Below are 9,349 nucleotides of genomic sequence, written 5' to 3'. Positions count from 1 at the left end.
CATCTCTTTTTTAGAGAGGGAAATGAGGTTGCGAGAAATATAAATGTGTCAAGAATATTTTTCGTCTCGGTAATAGAAATTCTTTCTAAGGGTGCGGGGTACGGGGTCGCGGGAGTCGCACCGTCGGAGAAAGCACCAATTACGGGAAAGAAGAGCATCCCGGCGTGATGGAGCGCGGTTGGTCCGCGTCGTCCGGCGGTCGCCGAAGACGGAGCGCGAACGGTCCGTCCGCGCTGTGCGGCTGACCGCGTCTTGTCGCGGCAAACATAAAACCATGCTGGGTCTGATACCACCGTAATTCACAACTTCGTCCGTCCGCGTTATTTACAGCTAGCCTCGTTACGTGTCTGTCTCGCTGTACGTGGATCTCCCCGCCGTTATCTTCCCCTCCGGGTATCGCGCTCCACAATGGCGGGGGGAGAGAGGACGAGATTTTTGATAGACGACGCGGAAAAGGCGCTCGTCATGCAGGAAATATCGAATTTCCTTGCGCTTTCGAGCGACAATTCGTGCGCTCGTACACGATATCGAACAATGCGGAACGACGCTGGCGGTACCGGCCATCGTTAGGCGAGCGTGAGGCGTAATTTAGGGCCGTGTACTATGTGGACGTTGACGACAGGGTGGGCTACCAGTTATATCGTAAAGCGATCATTGTTGACCGTAAAGAGACAAGCGAAAAATTTGCCGCTATTACGCCCCGCGCGCGACTAACACGCGAGCGAAAGTCAAGGCTGCGTGTATCGCGTTGTTTTATTAGAGTAATTGATATGTGCCCACTGTACAATTTGTTAAAGGAATGTCGCTATAAAGACGTAACTTTCTGCAGAGAGGCGTGCACGTTCTAGTCGGAATTTTAAACACAGAAAGTACACGATTGCCATTTGTATCCTTGCTAAATTGTACAATCTCTTCTTTGGTATTTTAATGTTTATAAAGCAACGAAATTATTGCGCTAAGAAGAAAGAACGAAGCAAACTCTCTCGCGTTACTCTAGCATATTATTTTTACTTTATTCAGTAAAATAAAAAAATAGGCAAGCGAGAAAAATTTCGAGCGTGGGCCTGGATAGCTCAGTTGAGAAAGCGTTCGCCCGGCAAGTGAAAGGTTCCAGGTTCGAATCCTGGTATAGTCCTTAAGTTGGAAACACACGAAGAAACTTAAGCAGTAAGACTTGAGAGTTTCAACCAATCGGAATTTTCAGCATTGCTTAAGTTTCAAAACGATAGGCTACCTCACTCTTCTACGATCGTAGCCTCTGTTTCTCTCTCACTTGCAGAAATTTGACGAACTCTTGTGGCCAGTCTCTGATTACAGGGTCTCTAGTGTAACCGGGCCTCAGTGCCTACCTCCCCGAAGATACACCCCTATTTATTACCAGGGATACTTTGCGGTCGACTGTCGACCGCAAAGATAGGCCAACCGGTGGTGTTACTCCTCTATAAGGAATTCCCGATAACATCGATTGCTCGGCGAAAATAAGCGCCGAATCGTTTCAGCGACAGCACGACTCACGTTGTCGCATTGTCGTTTAGCGGTAAAATAATTGCGAGGGTGGTGGCGGCGGCGCGGCCCGTGATTTCTCGCGGAGGAGGAACGAAGACCTTGCGTGTCGCACGCGCGAGTACACGTCCGCTTTAACGCGACCCGGCATCATCGCGAGGAAAAGAGATATAGCGGAGCTCGCGGGCGGCCTTATGCAAAGCCAATATGGCGGGCGTGTCTGCGATGATTGAGCGAAGCGGGCAGCGTGCACCGCGGCGGTTCGACCGACCTCGTATTTCGTATTCATAGAATTGCCTGGGAACCGGGAACAAGCTACGTTCATTCTTCTCGTCTCCCTGCGCACGAACGCGCGGGACCTTTCGAGCCCTGCTGCCTCGGGCCCTTCTCGCTGGGCCCCGTCGCTCTCTCTCTCTCTCTCTCTCTCTTTCTTTCTCTCCCCCTCCCCCCCTCTCTCTCTCTCTCTCCGTTCCGTTTCGTTCGGACCCCGCGTTTTGTTCCTCTGAGTTCTCTCCGAGTTCCCGTTATTCCCGTTTGATCCTAGCCACGTCAAATTAATTGATTGCTTCTGAGATACAGATTTGACGCGTTTCGAAAAAAGCTAAAATCGATGCCAGACATTGTGGGGAAAAGTGTCCTTTGAAATGTGTAATAATTGGCCACTTTATATACTTTGTATAAGCGAACGAGCGCTGATAACGCGTCTCATCGAGTGACTCTGAATAAATAAGGCAGATTATAGAAATAAATAGAGCCGTCGAGCGAGTCTTGAAAGCGTGCCAGCGGCAGGACGAGTCGTAATCGCGATCGGAGGGGGTGAGCGGAAGGACATAGGGAAGTGCGCGCAAATCGAGCGCAGAGTACGACGGCACCGCGCGCGTGGGCGAGAGATCGAATGTCATACAAATCGCCGGTAACCTAAGCCAAAACCAGCTCGGCTCGCACGCGAGCTGTCCTGGACGCTCGGGCCATCAATAACCGGCCTCTGCACCGCTATCGGCGATCGAGCGATCTTAAACAAACGAGCGATGGGGGGTGTCGGAGAATAATAAGGTGAAGAATCTTACGGTGCGAGCGGAGATCGTTCGGCCGACGGTACGCGCAGCCGTGTATGAATTTCTTCTTTGTTTTTTTATCATCTCGCGCGATGATCGAAACGCAGCGACGAAAATTTTTAATGTATCTCAGCAGTACAGTTATAAACAACTCCACATTGTTACACCTAGGCTTGTCCGCCGGGTGGTACAATTTCTATTTCCCTCGAGACGTCGAAGGCCCCTTTGAAATTATTGACGAGCCTCGAATGATATTTCGAGCAGCGACGAAGAGCCGGCGAGCGGACTGCCGGTGATGTAATCGGGTTTACGCGCGCCGTGCTCTAGAAAGTCGCAGAATTTTATCGCCGGCCAAAGAAGAGATTGGCAGTGAGAGTGACGCGACCTATAATACACATCGGCGGCCGATCGAGGATCCCCGCGTGGGCGCGGGGGCCGCGGCGCGCGGTGAAAAGGCCTAGATCGGCATGTCATCGATCGGAGAGCGATCCGACAGACGGCGGAATTCGACATCTTTCTTTCCTATTAATCCAGCAAACGTTACGAAACGCCTCGACTCGGCGGGGTAAGTAAGAGGGATATTTCGCCGTGGTCGGCCGTTACTCGAGTCGCTGTCGGCGGCGAAGGCACCGCGTACGCTACGCGGCCAGTCAGGTGTGACGGAGCGCATACTAACGCGGGGGCATAGGCTAACGACTACTGCCTCCTGTAATTGTTCCTCGAGATCGAACGAATCACGATGGATACACCATTGCCACCATTGCCGGCCTGCTTAACGAAAAGAACAAAGGGGTCCGTGGAAAGGTCGGTTTTCCACCACTAAATTCGACGATGCAACTCGGACACATTCCTGTTTGCAGCGTATATCTGTCTAGAACGCTTATTATTTTTTTATTTCGAGCCCAACGGCCACAGTGCTCACGTGTTTTTATCAAGGGGGTAATTTTGCACAACGGTACACGACTTTTCTTCTCAGTTTAACCCAATATACGGTAATTTTTAGTTTGGCTACTAACGAGTCTGATACCTTGTATATTTAAATCAATGTTGTTACAATTGAAATATAAGACGCTGTCTTTTTTAAATATATATATTATATTGTACCTTTCATGCTCGTAAAATTTGGCCTCCTTTAATTACTTGTTGTTTATTATTCTTGTTTGAAAATTCTGTTAGAAATAAATACAGAGTAGACTGTTGATTCTGTATGTCTACATTACGCGATAGGCTTTCAGTCATTCGTGCGGGACTTTTACGTGCGGGACCTTAAACTTTTAAGCCAGCGGCGCGCGATATTATTGTATCGAGAGCCAGTCAGGATTTAGCCTTGAGTCACCTGATCTTTAAACCTCTGCATCCTTATTGGCTCTCGCAGGAAACCCAGTAGGCCTTATTAAAGATTGAAATTGCGAAACGCAAATCGCGCGCTCCCGTCTGAAATTACGATTGGAAATTCCGCGCGACGGGCGTTTGGCGAAGGACAAACACGCGCGGCTACCGATTTCCCATGGGGTCGAAAACTAGCTGGGAGTCTGCGGAATCGAACGTGCTAACACGGGGTTTCCATTATCCGATTCCGCGAGAGAGCACGCCGGGGCACGGCTACAACGGTGCGAGGGCTGCTGCTGGCTAAGCTCGGCTCGAAACCGAGTCAGGATTGCCGGTGACTCGGTGGCCCCTGTTAGGCAAAGATTACAGGCCGGGACGGCACCTCATCTGCCCGGGGTCATAAGTCCCGTACCTGCCCGGAAACGCATTTTCCTACCGCGTATCGCCTACCGGGAGACCCCCGTCCCTCCCGTCCCGCGTTCGCGTACCCGGGGAAATATATCGCCCGCGCATTACCTGCCGCATTGCGAGATATTAGCTTGCGAGCTAGTTACTCCGGCGCCAGGCATCTACGAAATCTCTGACGTAACGACGTTCACCGGCGCGGCGCACCGTTACGCGGATTAAGCGACGGGGAGGACTTAACGAGAATCACGAAGGAACACTTCCCGCCGCCGCCGCTTTTAAAAGTCGTCCGCCGACTGATTGTTCCGTTCCCCCGTCGTCATTAATCCTCATGACGTGCGTGTCGGTTCTACCTGAAAATACGTGACTGAATGCGGCGCATCGCCGCGGTAAGGGTGGCTTACGCAAAAATTTCGCTCGCCGTAATTGGCGATGGTGGGGAACACTGATGCGGATGTTACCGGTAGAGTGTCAATAATGTAAGAGTCAATTACGAGTTGCAATGTCGTAATTTGTGGTCTGAAACGTTAATATCAATATACCACACGGAAAAGTAAATTATCTTACGTACGATTGAAATCACCATTGCGTGTAACTCGTTCGCTTTGATTATTAAACTTTATTATTGTAATTACTTATCAACGTCAGTGTTTTCTCGACCATACCTGGTATTTTTAAAAATACAGAAAATTTATTGCCAAAAATATTACCTCACCCTTTGAACCTGGACCTCCCTACACTCTAGGCGGGCGTCTCGCTAATTCGACTACCGAGACATGACAATATTTGTCGTATTCGACAGTCCTGCGTACAATCGACAACCCTTATCGGCGCGCAGTTGGAAAAAGTCGACATATACGCGTAGACAACATCTTTATACTGTTATCGCGACAAATATTATCATGTGCCTCGGTGGTCGAATTGGTGAGACGCCCGCCTAGAGTGTAGGGAAGTCCAGGCTGAGGTAATATTTTTCGCAATAAATTTTCTGTATTATTGAAAATGCCAGGTATGGTGAAGAAAACACTGACGTTTATTGTCGCTGGCGACATTGAAGAATTCTTATTGGTTGGTTATTACTTATGCTTTTGTATGCAATAATATGAACGTCGTCGGTTCGGTGGACGCATATGCATCGCTTTATTTGGAATTATAAACGCGAGGAAAAGCAGGCCGGGAGGATGCTTGAGAGAAGCCGAGAACGATCGAGCTCCTTCCTTTGGCACGAGGCGGTACTTAGCTAATAGTCGCCATTATTCCTAGGCCGCGCGATGGACAGTTAAGCCCGCTGGGCTGCGAGGCGTTACAACGCCGTCGGGGCATTTCTCACCATTCGCGGAAACAATATCGGCGTTACGTGAGGAGAACATAATTCCGCGCGCGGCGTTGAGCGTGATGTACGACCGAGGCCACGCACAGTGGTATATTGAGCCATTAAAGTGTACGCGCGCGAGCACGGCTCGTCAGAATAATGAACAGACAACGCTCGGGATATTGCGTTAGGGCTAGACATTATTGCTAATAATCGGCACCTGCGCTCGCGCAAAACGAAAAAGTTGAATCCAGCGCCCATACATCGCACACGTGAGATCTAGGAGATAAATGGGTGCGAGTGTGGGAAAATGATTGGAGGAAAAGTGCGACGGATCGTTCGATATTTCGACGTTGTCTCGACGTTAACCGCTTCCAAAACTAATGACGATCGATATTCTCCTTGGAAGACGTTGGAGCGCAGGTGACGGGGTGGCAAGTGATTCGGTTATGTTCGTCCGGGGACAGGAATCGGGGCCCTTTGACAATGTGTAACGGAGCGTAGAAAAGTACGTTACGCGGCGAAGGAACCCCCCTGGACCCGGGGTAAGAAGTCACGTGGGAACGTGGGTTAATTAAGACTGGATGGTGGCATATACTTCTCCGCAGCCGGGCACAAATCACGACACTTGACTATTGTTGGTGCGGCTTTTTACTACCGCCGCTCTTTTCTGCCGGCCACCAAGAGCGAGGCGGAGGGAATTGACGCTCGCGACCGTTAAGATGTTATCGTGCCTCCGTATGATCTGGAACGACATTATGCGCAGGGGTAGTAACCTCGCCTTGCGACCGAGGGGCGCGCGGGCTTTTTGTCGTGACACATTTGTCGCTTTGTGCGCTGTGCTTCTAAATCTTTGTGGCTTAATCTGGATTACGATGCTATCGAATTACGTATTGTTGCGCGACTTGTCGCTCATGTCGTTACTCCGCATAAATATGCCCGATTAAAATTTAAATATACACATCCGAGACGCCCGTCCAGTTCAGTTTATCTTGTTTATCACTCGCTTGGCGTTAAAACATTTCGCGAATACGAGAACCGGCACAGTTTTAATCCCGCATCTAGAGAGAGAGAGAGAGAGAGAGAGAGAGAGAGAGAGAGAGAATAATCATCCATTTGACTGTTCTTATTCCTGATGCCATCTTATTTTTTCAGTCCTGATTTCGGGAAAGATATGACGTTTATATCCATAAATAATTTTTTTACACAAGTCTCGTGTCGTTACGCGCTTCTATTCTCCGATTGGGCGAGACGATTGAATCTGCGCCGGAGCAAAATCAAGATGCATCTGAGTGCCAATTAGACAGCCGTTGACATTTCGTTTCTCGGTAGAAGGGCTCGCGAGCCACTTGTCCAACGGCGTGTCCCCGTTTTTCATTTCCTTTGATCCGCCGTGCAGAAAAATACCACCCCGCGCGACCACCCCAGAATCCTCGAGCTCCGATCGCGATCTGCGCGCTCGCGTCCCGAACACGAAAATAATGAACCCGCATTAGGGGGTTGCGGACCTCGTGGATCGACGTGGATGAAAGGGCACGAACGAGGGGGGAAGGGACGGTCGGCGCATTGTGCGCGAGTCAAGTGGCGAGGCCTCGAAAAAGGAACCGGCATCGGCTTTTTCGCAACGAACGTCTCAGCGCGGCCTGTCGGAGTCGATCCTTGCACACTCGATGTCCCCCGAGTAAATGGGGAAGGATTAGTGGACGTTGAGACGCGATGACGACTTTATTCGTATGTTACAGCCGCCGCCGGTGGTACGGCAGCGTCAAGCAAATTTACGAGCAACGAACAAAACTCTGTTCGCGGATAATGGGCTCCTCCTTGCCGGACAAAGACGCGCTCGTATAACCGAATTATTTTTGCACCTGAATAGCGTTTCCGAGTTCTGCATAATAAGCGTCAACAAGTTATTCTCATTTACACGAATAAAAATTCTTATTCATTCTTTGTCACTTTGTACGCGCAGCATATATCAAATGGACGCTTATTGTTTCCCGGTATTAAATGAACAAATAAATAACGGCCTGGTATAAATTCGTTCAGATAAAACTTTAGGACAAAGGTCTTCTCTTTTACAGATGTAAGCGATGTAAAACGGGACAATTATCACTTGCAGTAAAGCGAAGTACAGGAAGCTTCGGGACAGCGTCGAAAGATCGCGGGTGGAACAGTAATAAAACATTCATATATGCCGGCGTGTATCCGGGCGTGACCTCACCCACGTGATAGCGCGAACCTGTCGTCTGCTCGAGGAGGAGGGAAGGAAGAGGAGGAAGAGGAAAAAGAGAAAGAAGTAATTTCGACAAAAGCGGCGCAGCGCCATTCATCCTACGGGAGACTTTTTCATATGTTAAACGTCTTGCGTCCTGTGAAAAGGACCACGGAGATTCGTACGAGTGAGGCGTGATACTGAATCAAACGTCCCGTAATAAAGGATGCTGCCGTTCCAAAGGGACCGTGGGATCATTTTTGTGTTTAGCCCCTGGCCGTCCTCGCGCGTGACGCAGGAGACAAGGAAATTCGAAGGAGTTATTTTTAAGCGACACTTCTCCACACCGCTTACACCGTGACGCCACACAAAGGTCGGAAAGTACCTTGAAATTATGGCGTATAATTTGACCCGTATATATGGCCCGGGTCTAACGATATCAGATTTCTCAGCGCCACAAATGGGACGTACAATAGATGCCAACATTCCGGCGATCGTGAAAGTTCCTCCTACTGATACGTCGCATATAATAAACTCTCCATCGACCACTCGCGATCGCGCTCCCAGCTCAGAGGTTCACCCGATCCCGGGCGAGGTGCGCGGCAGCGACCACGGCGTGCTTTTAGCTTGAAAAGGTACAAAGGCCTCGCTCGCGGAGTTTGGTGCTCGAGTAACTTAACCCACACTTGGTACAAAAGCGCGCGCTGACCTCCGTACGCCGACCTGAAAACAGGGATCCGGGCGTATCTGGTGTACCGCCGTGTATCGCGAGTACGGGAGCCCAGGCTTCCTCCTTGCGGTAAGGATGCCCCCGCGCTCGCTTAGTTTAACACTGCGGTAGCTATGAAAAAGTGGCGGCGGCTTTCTCAAAGGACCCGCGTGCAAATAGACAGCGCCCCCCGACGAAGACAATGCAACCTGAAACGGATAGTACCGCGAGGGAGAGCTCGAGACGCTCTGGAAACGATAGAACGGGAAAGAAGCGACGGAAGATGAGCGCTCCTAGACAGGGCCATATTAATCACACTTGGATTGATTCGCCCGCGATAATCCACTCGCTCGACTAAGCCGTTTCTTTCATCGATTTTCGTTCGCTTTTGTGGTAAACCAACGAAGCCAGTTCGCGGGTGGGTCTCGTGAAAATTCCCTACGTTGTTCTCGTGCTATCGCTTCGTACCTTCTCGAAGAAAGACGTGTGGGACCCGAGCGAGAAATACGATGCACGATTTCATGCGAGTAAATTACCGTGAAAAAAAACATTGGTATTTCAAAAGCAATTCTGTCCGGGGTGCCCGTTTCTACCATAACATCTCGAATCTCGGTTAAAATTACCTTTTCTAATTTTTAAAACTGGAAAGAAATGTAAGGTAAATTAAACCGAGATTAAGGGGATCCTAAAGCCGTCTGTTTTATCGACATTCTTTGTTGGAAGTAATCTTTTAATTGGTTTTACAGAAGTGCAAGACTCTTTTACGGAATTAAAGTACGCAGCAAAATCTAGACTATGCTGATCGACTTTATGTCAAAAATGAAAGA

This window comes from Vollenhovia emeryi, unplaced genomic scaffold (assembly GCF_000949405.1).
Source record: "Vollenhovia emeryi isolate VEMERY1.0 unplaced genomic scaffold, V.emery_V1.0 DF939125.1, whole genome shotgun sequence".
NCBI classification, from domain to species: Eukaryota; Metazoa; Arthropoda; class Insecta; order Hymenoptera; family Formicidae; genus Vollenhovia; species Vollenhovia emeryi.
This window is presented reverse-complemented; position numbering follows the sequence as displayed.